At 40.8% G+C, this 25165-nt stretch overlaps 1 long non-coding RNA gene across 1 annotated transcript in view; it reads left to right on the top strand.

The window, feature by feature from the left end:
* LOC136851951 (uncharacterized) overlaps positions 1-25165 on the top strand; it is an 86052-nt gene that overhangs the window by 30526 nt on the left and 30361 nt on the right. Inside the window, exon 3 of the long non-coding RNA XR_010857016.1 lies at positions 11563-15695. This is a non-coding gene — a long non-coding RNA (uncharacterized lncRNA). The remainder of the gene's footprint in view (positions 1-11562; positions 15696-25165) is intronic.

Genomic DNA, 25165 nt, shown 5'->3' with positions numbered 1-25165 from the left:
GAAAGAAGTAACAGAAGGTAATAGGAAATACAGAAAGAAGAGATATCAGTTAATTTGAAAAGAGGAAAAAAAAAAAAAACACACACACCAAACAGGAACTGTTGAGAACGAGTGAAAGCTCCCAGTATTTTGCCCAGAGGGGTATATTTTACATACCCACGAGAAATCCCCCAGCAGTCAGTCTCGACCTGACCAAGTTGGGCATGTCATTCTCTGCCGAATTTGTAGGTCAGTCTTAAAAATAAAATTCATTTTATCCTCATGTTGAAATTAGAAACGGATATTAGAGTTTTACTGGATTGGAACAAAAGAAAACTCGTTTTTGTGAAATTCCTAATGTGGTCTTTTCTATTTTTTTTTAATTTATGCTCTAGAGTTTGTGCTTAAATGAGTATCTTGCCGATTATATTAGTTTGTGGAATTACTGATTTTGAAATGGCTATAGTTTTGCAAGGTAGGAATCATAACCTCTCTTGTATTTAAATGTCTGTTGAGACGAAACAATATCTGTTATTTTTTTTTTTTAGCTGCTATCAACATATTTGTGTTTTATATGAATGTCTGTTCAAAACAGACATATATATCTTTACATTCACCCATGTACTCACTTTCCACCACTGAAATGTCCATCTTCTTGAATAAATCTTTCGCATCATCACTACAGAAGTAGAATAAAGTGTATCACAATATCTCTCTATGAAGATCTTTGGAAGAATCGGGAAAAATATTCATGATATCTCAGACATTCGCGAGATGGTAGGCAAACTCCCCCTTGGCAGTAGAAGTAGTCTCTAAAGCTAGACCAGCAAGAGAACATTTGGCACTCCCCCCCTTTCTCTTAGGTGTAATAGTGGCCCTGTCTGAGCGGTCAGTGACCCTCCTCTCTCTCTCTCTCTCTCTCTCTCTCTCTCTCTCTCTCTCTCTCTCTCTCTCTCTCTCTCTCTGTCTGTCAGCTGGCTAATTGCCACAGGCGACACCTACTCTTATAGAGAAGTCCTGAACCACTGGAGGAGACCACCATTTCTCTCTCTCTCTCTCTCTCTCTCTCTCTCTCAGCTTCAGCCCTACAGCAAGACACTAAAAAGGCGGTAGTGCCACGATTTTTTATATATATAATTTCAAAGAAGTCACTTCGTCCAGTTTAGATCATTTATTGTCGTTCTTTTGATCTTGAAGGATGTTAATATTTGTGTATTAATGTTTGTATATTAATATTTGTATATTTATATTTGTGTATGAGAATACACGAATGACTATTTATGAAGTGGATGCTCGTCATTGTTTGCAAGTTGTGTAACTTTGTTGCTTTCAAAGACTGAAGTTCTGTACTTTTTTTTTTTCTTAATGTTTTCCTGGTCGCCCGGGCCACATTGTGACCGCTTACCTCGAGGGCTATTGAAGGTGTACTGGTCTTTTTTTTTTTTTTTACAAGGAATTGTTTTTATCCTGCCGTTGGACTTCATTTTTTTCGGGATTTGGACTTACTTGAGTCTGAAATTTTAGGGAGATTTTACCGAAGGCAACTGTATTTGAAAACTTTATATATGTATACTTTATTAGAAAGTTTTTGTGAAGAAATTGATTTTACAAAAGACAATTGTATTTGAAAACTATATACTTTACAGGAAAAGATTTAGTGAAGAAATTGTGTTTTGACTAGAGAGAGTTGTATGTGAAAAGTGAATGCTTTACAAGAAAGGTTTTAGTGAAGAAATTGTTCTTACTGAAGACAGCTGTATTTGAAAACTGAATACTTTTTAAAAGAGTTTTTGTGAAGATCTTGTGTGTGTGAAAGGTGTGTACTCGTTATAACTTTGTCTTGGCTGGATGGGAAGAGACCAGAGGTACGCATCAGACCTCTTTTTCCTATTTAAACTCCTTGTTACTTAATGCAGCTTTTTTTTTTTTATCACGACTTAATATATACTTGTCGGAAGGTTTCACGACTTTTTAATTGTCGAAATACTTTCGAGATTTGGAAATCTCTGCTTCCTCCTGTTTTCCCTGAACTTTAGCCTCATGAGGTGGGCCAATAGCTGTTACACTCCCCTTCAATCAAAAAAGCCTCTCTAACTATAGCTTTGCAATGTATTCAACCAGTTTATGCACAAATCTGTTGCACTTAACTCCATCTGTTTCAATAAACGTCACAGACAGTAAGAAAACATCAAAAATAAATTTGTTCTGAATATTTTAAGGTTATTCATCCCTAAGTTTAATAGACAAGCAACTTCGTATTTAGAAATTAGTATATTTGAAGGTGATCACGTGACTGTAAGAAGTTTGCAACAAAAAAAAAATAGTACTGAGTCTAAGATAGCTAATTTAACTTCATGTACTTACTTATTTATTAATATCCTGTAATACTAAAATACTTTTATTTTTATTTTCCAGGTGAGTGCGACGTGGCTTGTCAGTACCAGAAACGACTTCTGGGCCAAGTATGTAGACTGTTTACGTAAATGCAGTGTGCGTAGTACCCTAATTTTTTTTTTTAGAACAAATACGCATTCGTTTATGCTGCAGTATGATAAAGTATTGCCCAAGTGTGTGTGTGTGTGTTGTTTGTGTTTAGTAGGTTATTTTAATCACCAGTGTTTAGGTGGTACCTTAAGGTTTCTGTTATCTGATTGAAGAGAATGATTAGCTATATAACCTTTTTTTCATTTATTTTGTCGAAGATAAAAATTATATAATGACAGATAGGAATGTTTAAAAGCGCAGTTTATTTAAAAAAATTGTTTTGAGTTGACGACTGATATTTAAAATAAAATCATTTTTAAAAATTTTTAGAAAAATAATATGATAGATAAGAAGGCTTGACGCTCAGCAGATCTCAGAAACTGCTGTTGTTGACAACTGATAAATCCAGAAATTCCTTTTATTTACAAATATAGAATAGGTACATTGAAAAAAAAAATTGAAGCCAAGAATATTTCAGAAATTCCCATTCAAAACAAAATTTAAAAACATAGGACACAATCAGTAATTCATCGCTTGAGCAAGAAGACATTCAGACAAAAGTACGAGAGGGGGGAAAAACAATTTCTTTTCCCAGAGAGATAATCAAACAGCGTCGTTTGAATTTGACTAAAACCGAACTATTGTTGATCCTGTTTGCCCAAGTGTCTAAAATATCTGGGTATTTCCAACGCCCTCGAGGAATGGGGTAGCGGTTTAGAGCCAGAAAGTGTTTAGTGTTTAGTTGGAGAAACCCAGGATTAGCATTAGAGACGCAGAAGAGGGATTAAAATAAGGGAGAGATTTCTGTATATAAAAATATGGCAGTTAATCGTATAATGAAATGGGAAACCTTTTATCTCCTGGTACACGGGAAAGATGAGCTTTGAAAAGCGCACAAGGTAATGTTAGCAGGGAAGATGAGGTTTGACAAAGCACATAAAGGTAGTGTACACAGGAAGGTGAGCTTTGAGAAAGCACACAAGGACGTATTAGCAGGAAAGATGAGTTTTGACAAGGCACTTGAAAGTAGCGTAAGCAGGAAAGATGATCTTCGAAAAAGCACACAAGGTAATTCAGTCAGGAAAAGATGAATTTTGACAAACTTGCAAGGTGGAAAGATGAACTCTCATGGCACACAAGGTAATGTTGCCAGGAAAATATTTATTCTAAGTAGAAAGATGAATTTTGACAAGCTCAAGATAATTCAGTCATGAAAAGATGAATTCTGACAACCCTGTAAGTTAGAAAGATGAAGTCTGACGAAGCACACAAAGTCATTCAGTCAAGAAAAGATGAGTTTGACAAACTTTCAAGGTAGAAAGATGAACGTTGACAAATCACTTCAGGTGAAACAGTGGCGACTGAGAGAAGTCAATCAACGGTTTATAGCAACATCAAGAGGAGGACCTCCTCCCCAACCCCTCCCCTAATAAATGATGGACCAATTCCTCTTGCGACGCAGTGCTGCGCAGGTGCTTATGACTGAGACTTAAAAGTCAGGTACCTGATGTAGCGCGCGTCGCGGGGGGGCGAAAAACAACGTCGGGGGGCGGGGGCGGGTGGGCCGCAGCCGAAAAATCTTCTGCTTTAAATACTTCTTCAGGTAGATTTAGAAGACCTTCGGACCTTGTGATGTGCTCATTTAAATATGGTACTTAAGATATGTTTGCGGTTGTATAATTCATGTTTAGAATATTGTTTTGGTGTGAGGATGTAATTGTAAATTCTCTCTCTCTCTCTCTCTCTCTCTCTCTCTCTCTCTCTCTCTCTCTCTCTCTCTATATATATATATATATATATATATACATATATATTTATAATAACTTTAAGTGTTGTCCGGTTAATGGTCTTTTTATAAATTTAATCTTTATAAGGCCAATCCTGAACACATCCCTAAATCCTTTCGTGAGTTACACAAGGATGGCAGGATCAAACAACGTCCCTTTTGACCTCCAGGGTACCCTCACCTCGACCCGTGCCCACGTGGCGTAAGCGGGCATGTTACGTAAGTGGCCTTGGGCAGACCATTATATATATATATATATATATATATATATATATATATATATATATATATATATATATATATATATATATGAATACCAGTATATATGCGCTTATAGTATATTGAATTTATATCATATTGTATTTAATTCAGCCTTTACCAAAAATACATCTCGAAATGGATCCTAATTGATAACTGTAAGTTAGGCTATTACCATGTTGCAAGTTGGGCCACATGGACATTTTGGTATTGAATTCCTGTCTTTACTAAGTAATGGTTTAATGGTTCAGTTTTTTTGTATACTTTAACAGTCACTCTCCTTTGAAGTTTATTTTGTTACAGAATACATAAAAAACCTTCCTTTGTACATTTAGTTTTTATTCATTTATTTTTTTGAATAATCGAAACGCCATTTGTAAAAGCAATTACTGTATACGTCACGCCCTGACTACGAAGTTTATTTCAAAGGTCACTGAAATACGCATTAAATGAGTTTGCGCGCTGTGTGGCTTTTAATGCTCTCTCTCTCTCTCTCTCTCTCTCTCTCTCTCTCTCTCTCTCTCTCTCTCTCTCTCCACGTTGGCCATCATCTCTCATTTATAATCCTGATGAAAGAGATGAGATTGGTAGATTTTTCTATGTTGTGCATGGCGTATAAATATGGCCTGCTCTCTCTCTCTCTCTCTCTCTCTCTCTCTCTCTCTCTCTCTCTCTCTCTCTCTCTATCATCCTCATTTCTCAGATCTCAGTTGTGAAATCGTTCTATATTGAGAATGACGTTAAAATATGGCCTCTCATCTCTCTCTCTCTCTCACAGATCTCTCAGTTGTGAAATTCGTTCTATATTGAGAATGACGTCATTTAAAATGCCTCTCAGATCTCTCTCTCTCTCTCTCTCTCTATATTGAGAATGACGTTCTCTCTCTCTCTCTCTCTCTCTCTCTCTCTCTCTCTCCACGCCATGAAGGTAAGCAGGGCTCCGAAATCGCAAGAAAGCGGAGGCCCGGCGAAGGGGCCCGGATGTGTGGACGAAATGACCCCTCCTAAGCCTTCGCACTGGCCCGGTCTGTACCTTCCGCTCCCCACCCTCCCACGCCAAAGGCTTACGAAAGTCTAATGATTTCTTTCTGCCCGCCATCCCAAGACGAATTTCCATCGTTATACACAATACAGAACGAATTTCACGACTGGAGATCTCTAATCGGGCTTGGTGAGAGAGAGAGAGAGAAAGAGAGAGTGAGAGAGAGTGAGTGAGTGCAGGCCATATCATAACGTCATACACAATATAGAAAGAATTTCACAACTACAGATCTTTACTCGTTCTTGTGAATGATGGAGAGAGAGAGAGAGAGAGAGAGAGAGAGAGAGAGAGAGAGAGTGAGTGAGGAGAGGAGAGGATAGTGAGTGCAGGCCATATCATAACGACATACACAATATAGAAAGAATTTCACAACTACAGATCTTTACTCGTTCTTGTGAATGATGGAGAGAGAGAGAGAGAGAGAGAGAGAGAGAGAGAGAGAGAGATAGAATGCTGAAATGGATTATGATTTCGTCCTATATTTAAAGTATTCAGTTCAAGGTCCTTATTCCTACCATCTCTTTTTCAATTCGGTAACTAAAATGTTGCCTTGATTTCATCATACTGTAGGTATGTCGTGATAAATGAAAACTGTTATTTTTTCTAGCAATTTGTTATAATAACCTTTGTAATAAATCTAAGTATGATTCAGTAACTCTCTTTGAAGAAAATCCGTATTTAAAGTGTTATGTAACGTGTCCTTGGAAATTTTCAAAGACTCATACTGTTACAAAAGAATCATTATGTACCTTACATAGCTTTAAAATGAAGTGAGGAACAGTAGCCTTTAAAAACTTGTAAGTTTTGTTAAGTACACATATAAGTGCGACCTTTGTAAGTAGCTTTACCCTTCTGGAAAAGTATATACGAATGTTGGGTCTCTGAAAATGTGATATTATTGTATATACGAATTCTAAGTCTATTGAAAATGTGGTTTTATTGTATATACGAGTGCTAGGTCTATGGAAAATGTGATATTATTGTAAATAACGCTAGGTCTGTGGAAAATATCATATTATTGTAAATAAGAATGCTAGGTCTATGGAAAATGTGATATTATTGTAACTACGAATGCTAGGTCTATGGAAAATGTGATGTTATTGTATATACGAATGCTAGGTCCATTGAAAATGTGATGTTATTGTATGTGCGAATGTTAGGTTTATGGAAGATGTGATCTGATTGTAAATACGAATCGTAGGTCTATTGAAGATGTGATCTGATTGTTATAAGATTAGTTTATAACGCCTTGAACAATATTTTTACTGAATTACTCGTTCGTTTTGCAAAGTAAACATGCGCAAGTGTGACGTATGGTTGTGTGCATGTGTAATTGAAACCCTTAGAAGTAATTACTGCAACTTTTTCACGAGAATATCGCACAACAGGTTTAACATTCAAACTACCTTCTTCCGCCAGTCCCCACTTGTCGAACATCCTCGCCATGACCTCGTGGGGAAGGTCATTATATTTACCCTTGCATGTGTCAGATGCATCTTTCAGGGAGTCCCCCATGGCCAATCTCTGTCCCCCCTTCGTTCCCCTTCCCCTTAACCCCTCCTGGTTCATCGTGGCGCAGATTGCGAGTGAATGGACTCTTGGGTAGTTCAGCCAGCTATTTCTCTCTCTCTCTCTCTCTCTCTCTCTCTCTCTCTCTCTCTCTCTCTCTCTCAAGTCTCAGATGGTCAAGGGATGACTCAGCTGGAGTAACGTCTCAGAATTGGTTCGCCCTTCACCTTCAGCTGCTGGGACGTACGGCGCACGGCGCAGAAGTTCCTCGCCGTGACTGCGCAGTTAACTTTCCCTGATCAGAGAATTGAGATATTTTATGTTAAAGACTTGCAGATTAAAGGTAAAACTCGTACTTAGTGAGAGAGAGAGAGAGGGAGAGAATATCAGCCTAGCCTCATCATTGTATATAGACGTAGCTCTCATGAAGACGAGAGAGATCAGAGAGAGCTTCATCATCTGTTATCTCTTATGAAAACGAGAGAGAGAGAGAGAGAAGAGCCTAGTCTCATCATCTATCTAGACCTACTCATTATGCAAATGAGAGAAAGAGAGGACGAGAGAGCTCCATCATCGATCTAGACCTATCTTATGAAAACGAGAGAGAGAGAGAGAGAATATCACCCTAGCTTCATCATCTAACTAGACCTACCCATTATGAAAACGGGAGAGAACCGAATCATTGAGACATCTTTTGCTGTTACATCATCTGCCGGCCTTTCATGAGGGAGGAATGTGGACACCTTTTGTCCTGTGGATTGTCAAGGAGAGAGAGAGAGAGAGAGAGAGAGAGAGAGAGAGAGAGAGAGAGAGAGAGAGAGAGAACTAGCCATAAGGGCGGGGTTGGGGTTAATGGGAGGAGGGGTCGGAAATACATATGAAGAATTGTACAACAGATTTGGTCGAGGATTCTTGAGTTTCATCTCTCTCTCTCCGAAGTATATATATATATATATATATATATATATATATATATATTATATATATATATATATATATATATATATATATATATATATATATATATATATATATATATATATATTTATAATCTCTCACTGTAACAGGGTGTTAACATTACACCAGAGAGAGAGAGAGAGAGAGAGAGAGAGAGAGAGAGAGAGAGAGAGAGAGAGAGAGAGAGTTAAATGCAGTGTGCTTGGTGCTATTGATTTTTCTTTCCTAAAGTTGATAGTGTACTTTAACACATGGAGAGAGAGAGAGAGAGAGAGAGAGAGAGAGAGAGAGAGAGAGAGAGAGAGAGAGAGAGAGAGAGATCCTGTTGGGGATGCCAGTGATTATATATATATATATATATATATATATATATATATATATATATATATATATATATATATATAATGACTTATAATTTCACAAACTAAAGAGGTTTAGAACACAAGTACCCGTTGCCTAATTCAAAGCAGTTTTAAAAAACAGAAAATACAGAATTTCACTTAAAAACATCCGTTTCAACCTTGTCAGTCGTAGGTAATGGTCTAGCAATGCGCCTAAATTAGACCTAACTGAGGAACGTGAATGAATTAGGTACTCTATATATGTATATATAGGTTTGATGTAATATGCACAGCGAATAAGGAAAAGGCAGCGACTGTCGTTGTGAAGCTCGGCGATTTCCTGAAGTGTGCAAAGCGAACTGTGTATCCGTTGGAGGACAGATAGTCCAGTATCGATCTGAATTGTCATCGAGGAATCTGTGTATTGTGCGTGTGTTTGGAGAGAGAGAGAGAGAGAGAGAGAGAGAGAGAGAGAGAGAGAGAGAGAGAGAGAGATGGTAACATCCTCTGCTATCTCTCCCCTTTTCATATATATATATATATATATATATATATATATATATATATATATATATATATATATATATATATATATATATCCGTAAAGTAACTTTGAAGACGTTTCTGTCAATTTTACGTCGCTGAAAATTCAGAGAAAAATAAAATAGTTTCCCAATGTGTGTGTGAGAGAGAGAGAGAGAGAGAGATTTAATGGTAAACTTCCCTTCCATCCCTCCATCGTCGTGTATGTGTATATATAAATCCTTAACGTTTCACAATTGCTGTAGACCTATCACGATGTTTCTGTCAATTTTACGTTTGCTGAAAATTCAGAGTAAAATAAAATAGTTGAAAAGATGAAACAGTTTCACGATGAAAAAAAGTCATTTAAAATTTCATTTAGCAGTTGAACGTCGTCGGAGAGACCCGAGTATGCAATGTTGCCAGGAATAAGCTTCGGTTTCGAGGGAGTGTGAAGGAAGACCTGTCAAGTGACACTCTCAACACCTGATATTCCTCGACTACTCTCGCCTTGTGAAGGTTGGGTGGAGTGCAAGTTCTCGGTTACTTATTTACATATTTTAGGTAAATTCAATTAACGAAGAAATTTTGTTGAGGGTGGTGCAATCGAAATTTGGAAAATTCTCTCAGAAGTCTGGTGGAGAGAGATTCGTCGGAAATGTGGAAAATTCTCTCTGTTGGAGAACGAATCGTGGAAATGTAGAAACTACCAGAAAGTCACGTCAGTGGAGAGAGAATCAGCGGAAATGTGGAAAAATCTCTTGAAAGTCACGTCTTTTTGAGAGAGAATCAGCGGAACTGTGCAAAAATCTCTTGAAAGTCGCTTCTGTTGGAGAGAGAAGCGTCACTCTACCCCACTTTGGCGACTGTTGCTTAAATATTTTAAGTGAATTTCAGTGAACAAGGGAGTTTGAGTGAGAGTATAGCTTTGAAATTTGGAATTTACTCTTGAAAGTCGCGTCTATTAATAGGAGAGAGAATCGTCGGAAATGTGGAAAAATCTCTTGAAATCGTCCGGTGGAGAGAGAATCATCTGGAATGTGCAAAATTTCTCTTGAAAATCACATCTAGTGGAGAGAGAATTGTAGGAAATGTGGGAAATTCTCTCGAAAGTCACGTCTGTTGGAGAGAGAATTATCATTCCACTCCACTTGGGCAACTCAGTTGCTTATATATTTCAGTGAGAGAGGGAGTTATTGAGAATGTAGCTTTGAAATGTGGAAATTTCTCTCGAAAGTCACGTCTGTTGGCGAGAGAATCGTGGGAAATGTAAAAATTACTCCTGAAAGTCACGTCTGTTGGGGAGAGAATTATCACTCCACTGCACTTTGGCAACTCTGTCAGCCGGGAAAGCCTCGAATGCGCGCACCAGCAGAGTTTCCATTGATAACCACAGCGTGAAGGCGGCCAACTTGACTATACTTTTAACAATCATTTTACGATCCGTGCGAGATCGTATGCACGCGCAGGACGGAAAAAAGGATCGTAGCAGAGATATAGAACAATCCCGTACGATTCCGAACGAGAATGAATGAGAGAAAGGGAGAGAAAGAGAGAGAGAAAATGAAAATAAAAATAAAAACAGCTGCAACGCGCTGATGTGGTGGTGGTGTGCCGTCTGGGGCTGGGTTGATGACGTCACACTGTCTAGACGGTCTCGACCTGCCTGCCTCGGTGTCCGCTGCCAAACTTTCTTGTCGGCCTTAATTACCTCCGCCATAAATTTCCCCCCTCCCCCCTTCCTTGTGGGCCCTTGTTCACTCGCGACGGCTTCACACATTCCTCAGTCGCATATCCGAACGCCGCCGAAGGGTCTGACCCGCGGAGTAACTCCGCCGAAAGCCGCAGAAGTTCTGTAAAAAGGAAGTTGCAGGAGCCGGTGTAAAAGCCGAGGAAATTTAGGTCAGAAGACCCTAGACCGAGCCGCCGCTGTCGCTGCTGCTGCTGCTGCTGCTGCTCTCTCTCTCTCTCTCTCTCTCTCTCTCTCTCTCTCTGAGACCGCCTCTGCGGCAAACGGCGGCAGAGGCGTCGTCCTTCGCCCCACCATTCTCAACAATTTCTCCTTACGAGAGACTTCGGGGGGAGGGAAAATCGATGATGTCGCAACTTGGATATATCGAAGCTTATTATTAAAGTCTCTCTCTCTCTCTCTCTCTCTCTCTCTCTCTCTCTCTCTCTCTCTCTCTAAAGTTCCTCTCTCATCTCTAGTTAAAGTTCCATGACATATATATATATATAATATATATATATATATATATATATATATATATATATATATATATATATATATATATATATTTGCGGAAAGCCATTTTATGTTGCATTGTTATAAACTGGACACCAGTTAGACTTACTTAGACCTAAGTGTATCTGTTTATGTAATTGTGTTACAAAAATGCATTTGTAGTGAATACAATATTAAATCAGTTATGATTTAATGATTTTAATAATTTGTATGACGTCCTGATTATCGTATATAATAATTGATAAGATAATTCTCTTTTCATTCTAATTGGTAGTTCGACATACCTAGGCCTAAGTTCATCATTTTATGTAACTTTGTTACAAAAAAAGTATTTGTAGTGGATGCAGTATTAAAATATAATTTAATGGTTTTGATAATCTATATGACGTCCTGATTATCATATATAACAATTAATAAGAGAATTCTCTCTTCTTTCCAGGTGGAGACTGTTTCAAAACACATCCGGATCAGGCGAAGTGGTGGTGAAAACGACTTTGTGGTCAGTAAGATAACAGATGAAGAATGACATTGCGTGGTTGCGTGTGTTTTTTGCGTGCGTGTGCGTGAGTGCGTGCGGTAAATCTCTTCTTCCTCCTTGCGTGCTTGCGCGCGTTTTAGCAAGCTGATTACCTCGGCTATGAGGGAAACCGAATTCTTTTGAGTTTTGAGGTGATATCTCTGAATGGATATTCAGGTCTTAGAATCTCCGCTTGTCAGTTTCGTAGTGGTTTCAAGAGTTTTGATAGCTGAGAGGTACTTCGTCGAGGCCATTACATTATAGTATACCTCGTAGAAGACTTACTAATCCTACTGTACATATTAACAGAAAAACCAAGACTTTATGAAACGGCGAATCGATAAAAACCTGTAGGTTTAAAGCAACCTAAATTTTGATGTCCGTAACTCTCTCTCTCTCTCTCTCTCTCTCTCTCTCTCTCTCTCTCTCTCTCTCTCTCTCTCTCTCTCTCACACACACACACACACACACACACACACACACACACACACACACACACACACACACACACTGTAGCTGAATCCATATGGTTTCTTGCCCGGCTCGATAATCGAAAACTGGTAACTCCTGTGTGTGTGTGTGTGTGTGTGTGTGAGAGAGAGAGAGAGAGAGAGAGAGAGAGAGAGAGAGAGAGAGAGAGAGAGAGAAAGGGGGAACGGGCGCCTCCTGACTTGTTGCCCGACCGGCCTTGGAAAAGTTTCTGCAATTCTATAGCTTCTATATAACCTTCCCCCTTTTGTTGCTCATAGAAATTCTTCCTCCCTTTGTTGTTCCTATGTAACCTTCTTCCTTTCGTTGCCCCTATATAACCTCCTTCTTCCTTTTATTGCTCCTGTATAACCTCACCCCCTTTTGTTACTCCTATATAACCCTCCTCCTTTTGTTGCTCCTATATAACCACCTTCTTCCTTTTATTGCTCCTGTACAACCTCACCCCCTTTTGTTGCTCCTATATAACCCTCCTCCTTTTGTTGCTCCTATATAACCCTCTTCCTTTTGTTGCTCCTATATAACCTCCTTCCTTTTATTGCTCCTATATAACCTTCCTCCTTTTGTTGCTCCTATATAACCTCCACCAGCCCTTTAGCTAACTGCTTTGGATCACACATAAGTCTAGCTCCCACTTTGCAACTTGTAAGTGCATGGAAATTAGGCATATTTTTCAAGTATTTTAGAAGCTGATTGCAGAAACATTGTAATCTGCAGTTACTTGACATTCATCTGAAACTGTTGACAAGAAGTTAATCTCACCCATTTATATATTAACAAAACAAAACTGTTTCTTACCTTATTGCAACACAGAAGGGTCTCTCTCTCTCTCTCTCTCTCTCTCTCTCTCTCAGTGTTACCCGCAGATTTTCCCAGAGCGTTATTTTAGATTTCCTGTTCGAGTTTACACACACAATGCAAGGTCGTTTTATGTATGCAAGGCTCCTGGAATTTCTTTGTTATATATGACTGTATAGTCAGGGCTACTTATTATAGTCTAGTCTCCTTAAATGTCATGATTATAGAACACGGCTATGTATTATAGTTGTGTATATCGCGAAAGAAGATAGTAAAGGGGTAACTTGAACTTGTCTGCAAGCTAATTTAGATTGATTGTCTCAGTGCCTCTAAACCTGTTTACAGGAGAGAGAGAGAGAGAGAGAGAGAGAGAGAGAGAGAGAGAGAGAGAGAGAGAGAGAGAGACTTGTCAATATATATTATAATCATGCATGTAAGAAGATCGCATTAAAGGTGTATCTTGAATTTAGCCTTGAGGTTAATTTAGATTGATTTGTTTGAGTGCGTCAAGGCTTTTTTACAGGAAGAAGAAGAAGAAGAAGAAGAAGAAGAAGAAGAAGAAGAAGAAGAAGAAGAAGAAGAAGAGAGAGAGAGAGAGAGAGAGAGAGAGAGAGAGAGAGAGAGAGAGAGAGAGAGACTTGTCAATGCTTATTACAATTATGTACATAAGAAAATAGTACTAAAGGTATAACTTGAAGTTAATTCAGGTAGATTTGTGTTAGTGCATCTAGACCTACTTACAATTTTCTCTCAGTTTATGACAAGTCCAAGTCTGTTAGAGAGAGAGAGAGAGAGAGAGAGAGAGAGAGAGAGAGAGAGAGAGAGAGAGAGAGAGACTGACTGACTTGTCAAGTGCCGTGAGCACCCAGCCGGATAGGTTGTGGGTGTGGAACCCTCTTATTACAGTAGGCTGAATAGACAAGCAATTTACTCTGAACATCGGAAATGACATCACGTCGAGCCGGAATGAATGGTTGGGAACAGGAAGGGGGCGTGGTATCACATCGTCCTCCATTCATGAGTCTTCATACAGAGAGAGAGAGAGAGAGAGAGAGAGAGAGAGAGAGAGAGAGAGAATGCTGTGAAATCATGCAGATGGAATGCGTGTTTCTGTGTAAGTGCGCGTGTACTCTCAATTGAAATCTATATAACCTCTGCCTCATGGCTTGTTATAACGTGTACTGCACGTAAGAGAGAGAGAGAGAGAGAGAGAGAGAGAGAGAGAGAGAGAGAGAGAGAGAGAAAGAGAGACGTCACCAGGTGGATATTGTCTTTCTTATTCGTCAATGATACATTAGTTATCCTGAGATAGGATGCATCCTAACCAGAGAATTGAGAGAGAGAGAGAGTTGGATATTTCTTCCTTATTCATCAGTGATATATTAGTTATCCTGAGAGAGAATGTATCCTAACCAAAGAAGCCCCCATTACCAAGGGCAAGAACACACACAGAGAGAGAGAGAGAGAGAGAGAGAGAGAGAGAGAGAGAGAGACCTTCAGAGCTCCGTAAAGCTTAGGATGATGATGATGATGATGATGACTCGAGTGACGTCACGTTCAAGGAACACTTGATTAGAATTCGAAGGCGCTGATTGGTCGAGACTCCGCATTCCTGGCGTGCCCGTTTGTAAACCGCGCACCACCACCACCACCCGGACATGCAGGTCGACGTCGATTCAGAAAACTTAGTCCTAGTCCTTCTTCTTCTTCTTCTCCTGCTTCTTCTTCTTCTTATCCTTCTTCGCCTTCTTCTTCTTCTTCTTCTCCTTCTTCTTCTTCTCCTTCTTCCTTCTTCTTCTTCTCCTTCACCTTCTTCTTCTTCTTGTTCTTCGAGAGAGTTTTGTGGATAACTTTCACGCGGTATTCTTGATGACTGCAACAAATTGTTGAATTGGCTTGCACGTAGAGCTTAGAACCATGTCGGAACTGTTACCTGTTTCTCAGAGAGAGAGAGAGAGAGAGAGAGAGAGAGAGAGAGTGAGTTTTGTGGATAACATTCGCCCTGTATTCTTGATGATCTGAACAAGATATTGAATTAGCTTGCACGTAGAGTTTAGAAACATGTCGGAACTGTTACCTGTTTCTCACAGAGAGAGAGAGAGAGAGAGAGAGAGAGAGAGAGAGAGAGAGAGAGAGAGAGAGAGAGAGAGAGAGATTATGTGGATAACTTTCACGCGGAATTCTTAATTTTCATAAATATCCTGAATTTCGTCGGGGTCAGTGAGTGACAGGCGCTGTTGACGAGCCGTTGGGAACTGGAGATTATGTTTTAGTCCTTGGAATCAACCTGGAACATAGACCTAATCAGCGGGAACTGAAGACTTTTTTAACACTTGAATCCACCTGGAAAAAAGGCCTACTGTTTAAACATTGGAATCCACCTGGGAAATAGGCCTACTCTGTTTAAACATTGGAATACATCTGGAACTTATGCCTAATCAGCGGGAATTGAAGACTTTCAACACTGGAATCCACCTGGAAAAAAGGCGTACTCTGTTTAAACATTTGAATCCACCTGGGATACCGGCATAATTAACTGGAATTGGAGACTGTTCAACTCTTGAAATCCACCTGGAAAATAGGCCTAAGTGAGCAAAATCTACTTGTGCTTTAAAAAGAATCTACTCCAGAAGTTTTATACGGCCAGGATGAGCTGGAAGAAAAGTAGCAGGAGCGAAAGCAAAAGTAGGAGGAGGAGCAAAAGCAGCAGAAGCAGGAGCAGGAGCAGCAGAAAGAGTAAAAGGAGCACCAGCAGAGCTGCGACCCTGGTGAGTCAGAGCCTATGCATCCGGCACCTGTTTGTCCTTAGAAGGAGACTTTTCAGATCTGCCTAATCATTCTCCTGGGGGAGATAGGAGCTAGCGCGCGCGCGCGCATACACACACACACACACACACACACACACACACACACACACACACACACACACACACACACACACACACACACACACACCTGTCGATCTGCACCTTTGTGTGTCGTCGACATTTCCTTTGATGGATGTGTGAGTGAAAGAGGAATTCCAGTGATTGTTTATATTTTATGTTTTTTGGTGGGGGAAGGGGTTATTGTTAGTGAGGGAATGGGTTATTTTTGGTGGAGAGGGGGGGAAAGGGTGATTGTTGGCGGGGGAAGAAGGGGTTACTGAGTGAAAGAGGAATACCTGTTATTTTTTTTTATTAGCCAGCGAACGTTTAACAGTCACATAATCAGTTTGGTGAACGTTTAAGAATAACCTAAAACAGTTTCATTAACCAGCGAACGTTTGAGATTAACCTGAAACAGTGTTATTAACCAGCGAACGTTTGAGATCAACATGAAACAGTTTTATAACCAGCGAACATTTGAGATTAACATAAGATCAACATAAAACAGTTGTATTAACCAGCGAACGTTTGGGATCAACCCAAAACAGTTTTATAAAACGAATATCGACAGACTTCGAAGAAGTAAATCAACGCTCGGGAGACTCCATTGTAAAACAACAAAGCTTCTCGTTCGTTCGTTCGAGAGAGAGAGAGAGAGAGAGAGAGAGAGAGAGAGAGAGAGAGACTGGCGCAGCTTATATCCGCTGTTACCTGCGGTCAGACAGACACTCCGGTAATAGAGATGTGGTTATCCACCTGTGGTTGGCTCTTGTGGCTTCCTTGCTGCTTGGCAGCGACTACCTACTCGCTCGCTCTTTCACTCCCTGGATTGGCTAGTCTGAAAATCTGTGTAAATCTTGAAAAAGAAGAAGACTGTAAGAAGGGTCGTCCATCTTGCGTCGTTGTTGTAGCAGAGAGACGCAGAATTGACGCAGCTACTTGGGGAAGTGGTGTCTGGTAAACACGCGTATAGCTTTTGTTTCCGTCAAATTTCTGCCCATTTTATAGATATTTTTGCAATGTGTATGGTATGTAATTGCATATATGCATTCTCTCTCTCTCTCTCTCTCTCTCTCTCTCTCTCTCTCTCTCTCTCTCTCTCTCTCTCTCATTATCCATGCATCGATAACATCATGCAGATAACCACAAATATAATTATTAAGAATTATTTACACAAACCAACAAGGAAGTTTTGGATTGATAGGGAGAGGATTGTTGAGGATTGACAAGGAGTAGATTACTGAGGATTGATAAGGAGTGGATAGCCGAGGATAGGGAGTGGACAGTTGAGGATTGATAGGGAGTGGGCAGTTGAAGATTGACAGGGAGTGGATAGCTGAGGACTTATATGGAATGTACAGTTGAGGTTAAGTAGGGAGTGGATAGCTTAGGATTGCTATGGAGGAGTGGATAGCTGAGGATTGCAAGGGAGTGGATAGCTGAGAATTGGTAGAGAATGTATAGTTGAGGGTTAATAGGGAATAGACAGTTGACGATTAATAGGAAGTGGATAGCTGAGGATAAATAGGGAGTGGATAGCCAGGTTAACCAGGAACAGATGTCCTTGTGCGTAACATCCGTTTCTTTCATTGTAGACCCTGTAATTACTCCAGATAATGGCTGTAATGGAGGAGAAATAGACCCCGCCGATCAACAAGAAATCTCATTTCCTTCTGCCGTGTGACGTGAGAGAGAGAGAGAGAGAGAGGGGGGGCAGTTGTGTTTCGGATACGACGACCTTTCAAATCTGTTCTTTTTCCGGGCTGTGGTTCGTATTCTTTTTTATATTTCCAATAATTTGAAATTTCTCTCTCTCTCTCTCTCTCTCTCTCTCTCTCTCTCTCTCTCTCTCTCTCTCTCTCTCTCTCTCACACGAATAGTTGCTGTCATACGAAATCTTTTTCTTCCTAGATAGGTCCGCATTTACTCTCTCTCTCTCTCTCTCTCTCTCTCTCTCTCTCAGGAACTGGTGAGTTTCAAGTTCAAGGTTAAACGTATACTGCATCAGAAATCGATGAGCATATTTCTGTCGCCCTCAAATTTCTAGAGCACCTTGGCCTGGCGTGAATAAAGGATATTATTATTATTATTATTATTATTATTATTATTATTATTATTATTATTATTATTATTATTAGCTTAGCCATTAGCTCCGGTCGTTGTTTTTAACGAGCTTTTTTTTCCAGGTGTTTTTAACAATGTTTTAGAGGCGGATGGGAACTCTCTCTCTCTCTCTCTCTCTCTCTCTCTCTCTCTCTCTCTCTCTCTCTCTCTCTCTCTCTCTCTCTCTCTCTCTCTCTTCCCTAAATAGTAACCGTAGCATGCAAACGGTTTCTTTTATGTGATCTCTCTCACTATATATATATGTGTGTGTGTATACCTATACATCTGAGAGAGAGAGAGAGAGAGAGAGAGAGAGAGAGAGAGAGAGAGAGAGAGAGAGAGAGATCTCGCCGTCTCTCCAGAGAGAAGAGACTCAACAATCAGCCGACGGTACCCCTGTAAACTCGGAGGCATTTATTAGTACCATTCAGTCCTCATCAGCATTCATCCCGAAATTAGCCTTTACGGTCGAGCGCTAAATCCGTGGGCGTAATCTCCGGTTTCCGATTTCGGTCGATTTCACCGCGGGAATCCCGCACACACGGTGTCGAGGCCCCTCAGGAAATGGTTTGGACTCTTCTCTTCTTGCTTTATTTGTTATCACAGGAATGGGTGCTTTCTTCTCTCTCTCTGAGAGATATATATATATATATATATATATATATATATATATATATATATATATATATATATATATATATATATATATATATATATATATATATGCATATGTATTTATAGATATATATAGATATATATATATATATATATATATATATATATATATATATATATATATAACCTCGTACATTTTAAAAAATACTTGGAAAAATTACATATAACGATCATATATTCAGGGACAATCAGGCTGCGCGAGAGAGAGAGAGAGAGAGAGAGAGAGATTTGCGGATTGTCTACTTGGCAACCGTCTTAAGTCCTCAGTTGCCAGAGTCATTGGAAAACCCCGTTTCCTTGTCGCCAGAGTTACCAACCCTGAGGTTGTCTTGTCAGGCAAGTTTTAGTCGTTTCAGAAATTTAGAATTTGACAAATTCGTCTTCGAGAAGGAAGGCCTTTTAGCTATTTTGTCATTTTCGAGAACAAGACTAATAATTTTATTTTTTTTTCGAGAATAAGAAATGAATAATTTTTATATGTACATTTCGTCATTTTCGAGATTAAGTATTCAATAAATTCGTTTTAGAGTAAGAATGTCAGGAAGACATTTTCGGGGATAGGAATTCGATGAATTTATTTTCGAGCGTGAAGGTCGCAGAGTCATTGTCGAGGATAGGAATTTTCGAGAATAAAGAATTCGAATTATCCATTGTCGAGCGAGAATGTCATCTAGTTTTGCATATTCGTTATTCACTTTCGATCGAGAATGAATATCACGCTGTTTTTTTTTTTTTTTAGCTTAATTGTTGTTATTTTTATTATTAATTTTTATTTTATTACAAGCGCTGCTTGTCTCTGTTCGACTTGAATGAATTACAAGAACAAAAACGCGGTGTGTGCGTATGGGTATCTTGTATGTGCGCCCTAATACTGAGAGCATACAAGTCACGCGTGTACAAGTAAAAAAAAATATCATAGCAACGCGTCACAGAATTTATTCAACAGGAATATGTGCAGTACAATGAAAATCAACTTTCCGCACCTGGTATCGAACGAAAGCCATCATGATTTATCTGTGTGTGCTATAATGGGTTCTCAGAGGCCGATTTATGAAGGTCGAGGTGCTTAAATGAGCGATCATTCCCAAACGCCATTCTGAGGGCGAGCGCGTTTTAAAAAAACTCTACGGTCTTTGCACGCCACGTTTAACTAACCTGCCGTTTGAGTTACTGTACATACCATAGTCATACTGTTAGGAATGACTCATTGTCTTGCGCTTTTGTGATATATTGAATAACGTATTGCTAATTGTATACACGTGGCTTATACAGCGTGAACTATGGTGCATTGGTTACCCTCCCCCCTCAGGAAAGGCGACCTGTGTCAAAAACTGCGCTAGAACACTCGTCGTAGCGTCACGCTAGTGCCATGTGACGGTAAAGTGCCGTTGGTATATCTCGTAATAATAAGCGCGCTGCCCAATCGGTTTGGGGGTGGGGAAGCGGGGAAAGGGGGTATAAGGATGCCCAGTTTGGGACGGAAGGAGGCGGGGGCAGGGTGTTGAGAGAGTGTAGGCAGATAAAGTAGAAAGGTTAGGCCAAGCAGTTTGATTGTAAAGGTAACGTCATATAACAATTGTGAGTGAGTTTTTGCGAGAGAGAGAGAGAGAGAGAGAGAGAGAGCTTTGTGAGAGAAAGAGAGAGAGAGAAAGAGCTTTGTTTGTGTGTGTGTGTGTGTGTGTGTAAAGGTTAGGCCAAACATTTGGTTACAATTATTGTGTTTTGCTAGAGAGAGAGAGAGAGAGAGAGAGAGAGAGAGAGAGAGAGAGAGAGAGAGAGAGAGAGAGAGCGATTTGTGTGTGTGTGCGTGTGTCCGTGTAGCATCGCTGCCTAGTACAGGGTCGCCCTGGCAATCCAATCCGATGTGTAACCGAGATGCCTTTTTGCTTATACAATGGGATGATTATCCTCTCATTGAGTTGGACAGAAGTTGCCAGCGGGCATTTTTCTCTTTTTTTTTTTTTTTGGTGGTTTCAACCTGCAAAGCCGAGTGACCTTAACTGATAGGTTTCGGATATCTATCTATCTATCTATATATATATATATATATATATATATATATATATATATATATATATATATATATATATATATATAGATAGATAGATAACTGAACAATTTTCTTATGCATATCACTTTGTGTAAGTGTGTTTGTGTGTGATCTCATCCACTAGTTTATTCATGTGTTTATCTCGGCTTCTTATCAATGATAAGAGATATCTATCACAATGCTGCTTCGCCCCACCCCCCTCCGCCTCCCCGTCGCCCCCTGCTGGCATAATAGCAATTCAGTGATAGCACTCCCGTTAGCAGGCGAAGGACAAACAAACAAACGAGACACGTACGTACGTCAATTTCACCATATTTCCACCGTGGCAAAAGTTACGCAACAACTCCTGCGGGACAAGACTCTTATGACGAAGGTGACGGTGATGTTGGAGGCAAATGCGTCATCCTCGAACTTGGGGACTGACGCAATTAGCTGTTGGTGTCCCGTGACGTCATGGGACGTGTGTCGAGTTGGTTAGAAAAGGTGGCTGGCGACTCTCTCTGCATTCAAAGAGGACAGCTGGTAATGGTGGTGGTGGTATAACCTTTTGCGTTTTGAAACAGCTTTTTGGAAGAAAAAATAATTTAGGTGAGATCTTCATCTTTATTTGATCAACTTTTTTTTCCTAAGTGAAGTCATTTTTTAATATTTTTTTTATTGGGATATTCAAAGTTAAATGTTCAAAATTAAATTCAAAGTGATATTTTTGGTAGAATCTTATTTTCATCAAATGTCTTCTTGAATATTTGAAATGGATCTTCATTTCGTGAGTTTTTTCCTTGAACATTCAAATTAAAGTGTAAAAGTGATATTCAGAGTAAAATCTTCATTTTCATTGCATCAGTTTTTTTCTTAAATATTCAAAAGGAACTCATAACGGACATGTCGTCAGTTTTTTCCTTGTACATCCAAAAAGATAGCTTCATCCTAATTTCATCAAATTTTCCTGATTTTCGTTTTATAAAAGTTTTCCTTGGATATTCAAAGGTCATAGAATTTTGATAATTTTTAATCATCAACTTTTTATTCCTTAGGAATTCCATGTAGCCTAAGTTAACCAAAATATCCTTGTAAGGGATATACAAATATATATATATATATATATATATATATATATATATATATATATATATATATATATATATATATATATATATATATACATATACAGTATATATATATAACGGTGACTACTCAAGTTATCACGAGCATACTAGTAGCATGCCAGGGTCAATGAAATTTGTGGGTATCAGTGCCCACTTGAAGCGCCCTGTTTTTCCAAGAACCGGCGAAAGCTCACAGCAGTCGTCAGGTGTCGACGTACAAATTGCAGTCGACTTAGTAACGTACATTTACTGCAGTCGACATGTCTGCTCTCTCACCCTCTCTCTCTCTCTCTCTCTATAATCTGACGCTTTTTCGACTGTGAACAAAGTGAACTTTATAAACTTATCAATGTAAATGTCTACATTTCAGTGAATTTCTAGGATTTTTCAGTTTTGCCTTCGAAAATCTGGCGTGTTTTTGACTATGAACCAATTGAATTTTATGAGTTTATTAATGTACATATACCGCCGTTGACTTAACGTACATTGAGTGTAGTCGACGTACCTACTCTCTATATAATCTGTCGACAATTCAGTGAACTTCAAGAATTTTTCAGTTTTGCCTTCGAAAATCTGGCGTGTTTTCGACTGTGAACCAAGTGAATTTTACAAGTTGATAATGTAATGAAGTCGACTAAATAGTATACATAAAGTACAGTCGACCTAATAATAATGTACATTTGGTGCAATCGAAGCACCTGCTCTCTCCACAATCTGTCGACATTGCTAAGAACGACAGAAAACTAAAAGCAGGATACCCGTAACCAAGGAGATGGGATATACAGTATATCTTTTAAGGGTGAACTCCCAGATACTCTGTCAACCTGGAGTAATACTCGAAGTAATCCCAGTGCGAAAAGAGTACTACCGTTCCAAGTAGAGAGAGAGAGAGAGAGAGGGGTTGGGGGAGGGGTAGGTTCTCTGCTTTCAGCAGAAGGGGGATTCCCGCAGCGTCAGTTGTCGACTTTCATTTCTTTCTTTGATGAGGTTTTTTGGGGGTCGGGGTTGGTAAAAGGGAAGGGGAGGGGAACGGGGTTAGGAGGTTCAGTGAGGTAACAGGAAGTGGTGGTGGAGAAGGAGGAGGGGGAAGGGGAGGGGAGGTGATGGAGGTGGGTGATAAGCCAGCGTATGTCGTGTGAGGGTGGTCAGTTCAACAACTGAAGGAGGAGAAGATAGAGGTCTTCTTCTTCTTCTTCTTTCCTCCTCCTCCTCCTCCTCCTCCTCCTCCTCCTTCTTTCGACTTTCCGGAAGACGTTGTGATACCTTTTTTTTTCCCACTCCCGTCTGCTGCCGTCGCCGCCGTCCAACGAGCAAAACCTCTCTCTCTCTCTCTCTCTCTCTCTCCGCAACGTCATTCTTAGGAGCGGCGGCGGCGGGGCTGGTCTTCGCCTCAAAACGAGACTACACCTACACATACACACACATACACTTCAAGTGTAGCTTTCCGAAGACGATGTAACGACACGTGACATCCATCCATCCATCCGTGCCTCTCTCTCTCTCTCTCTCTCTCTCTCTCTCTCTCTCTCTTTACTATCCTATAGGTCTAGCGCTCGTGGCTTTCTCTCTCTCTTTTTTCCTGTCGGTCTAGACCTCGTGGCTCTCTCTCTCTCTCTCCTTTTTTTTTTTCTCTCCTATAGGTCTAGCGCTCGTGGCCTCGGACGGACCCCAAAGATGATAATAAGGAGTCTCATTTCTCCTTCCCCCCTTCGAAGGACGAGGCCGTGCACAGCAGAGGCTCTGTTAACAGCATTAACAGTAGAAGCAGCAGCGCAGCAGCAGCAGCAGCAGCAGCAGCAGCAGCATCAGACGTCGTGGACACAGACGAGGAGGGCGGGCGTGACGGCGCAAGTTGTTCGTTCACAGCCGGTCGGTCGGTCTGGAGCAGAGCACAGAGAGAGAGAGAGAGAGAGAGAGAGAGAGAGAACCTGGGAAATCAGTTGGGTGGCAGCACTGGTGGTAGGCGGGTTGCTGCTGCTGCTGCTGCTGCTGCCGCCGCCGACGGACGCCCCTCCTCCTCCTGCTTCCTCCCTTCCTCCCCTCCTTCTTTCCTCCCCCTCCCCCTCCCCCCAATCCAACGACACCACACCCCGACCAATGGCACGGCGGCGGCAGGCATTCCAGCAGCAGCTTCCAGCCTCCATAAACCTTATAAAGGCTGTGCCGTGGTCTGGAATGCAAGTTCATCATCATCATCAGAGGGCCCAGGGCAGGGGGCTCCTGAGGAGGCGACGACGACGACGACGACGATACGACCAGTGTGTGTGTGTGTGCGTGCGTGTGAGCTTTCATGATGACGACGACGACGGCGGCCGTCGTAGATCAATGACAGCAGCAGCTGGTGCAGTAGTACTATACTAGTACTACTAGTATAGTAGTAGGAGGCAGGCGGCACAGCAGCAAGTCCAGGAACTCTGGAACCAGCTGACTGCTGCTGTTCCTCTCTGCTGCTGCTGCTGTTCCCGCTGCTGCTGCCACCGCCACACCACCAGCTGTTTACCACGCCGCACCCAGCGCTCACTGCGCCTGCTCGTCGTTCCTTTCGTATCTTCTTCCTCTGCTGTGGCCCTCTGGACGACCTCTGCTCCTCTGCTCTGAAGATACCCTGGAAGTGACGTGACGGAGAAAGGACTTACTGGAAAAATAAGAATGTTCTTAGAAAATGCTCTCTAAAAATGCTCTTTGCCGAAGTGAATCGTGGATAGATGTTCGAGAGAAACCATATTTTGGAAACCAGAAAGAAAGGAAAGAAAAAAGTCCCCGAAAGTCCTAGAAAATACGATCAGTTCGGAACCAAGTGTCTGTTTCAGTGGAAAATTCGTAAACCAAAATATGGGGACATTGATTGGCCGTAAGGGGAACAAAACGGCCATTTTCTCCTGAGCCCAGCAGATTCGGCTTGTGACTTGTGACTGTTCAGAGTCTTGTCTGTTCTGCTGTCAGTACGAAATGATGTTCCGTTTGGGGAACCAGATCAATTCATTGGATGACGTTTCTGCCGCCGCCGTCGACAGGCATGATTAGACATTCCGTCTTGCCTTGCCTCACGTGGTGGTAGTGTGCTGTGATGTGCTCTGCTGCTGTGCTTTGCTATGCTCTGCTGTGTGACAGCAGTAATGGTGGGCGTTTGCAATGGCGTGGTTCGGATTCTAGAAAGGTTGCGTCATTCTAAAAGCCATACTGCAGCAGGGGTATGTGTCTGTGTGTCTGTGTGAGAGAGAGAGAGAGAGAGAGAGATTGCTTGATATGTGCTTGCAACGTAGAAAGAAAGATATGTGAGTGCCCCTGCGAGTGTTGTGTGAGTGGGTCTAAAGAGAGAGAGAGAGAGAGGACTCGCTATGTGCGTGCAACAGAGACACATATGTGCGTGTGTGTGTGTGTGTGAGAGAGTGTGTGTGTGTGCCTGCCTGCCTCCCTGCCTGCCTGCGTGCACGCAC

Source organism: Macrobrachium rosenbergii, chromosome 24 (assembly GCF_040412425.1).
Source record: "Macrobrachium rosenbergii isolate ZJJX-2024 chromosome 24, ASM4041242v1, whole genome shotgun sequence".
Classification (NCBI taxonomy): domain Eukaryota; kingdom Metazoa; phylum Arthropoda; class Malacostraca; order Decapoda; family Palaemonidae; genus Macrobrachium; species Macrobrachium rosenbergii.
Note: the sequence above shows the minus strand (reverse complement) of the source record. Positions and strands in the feature narration are given on the sequence as shown.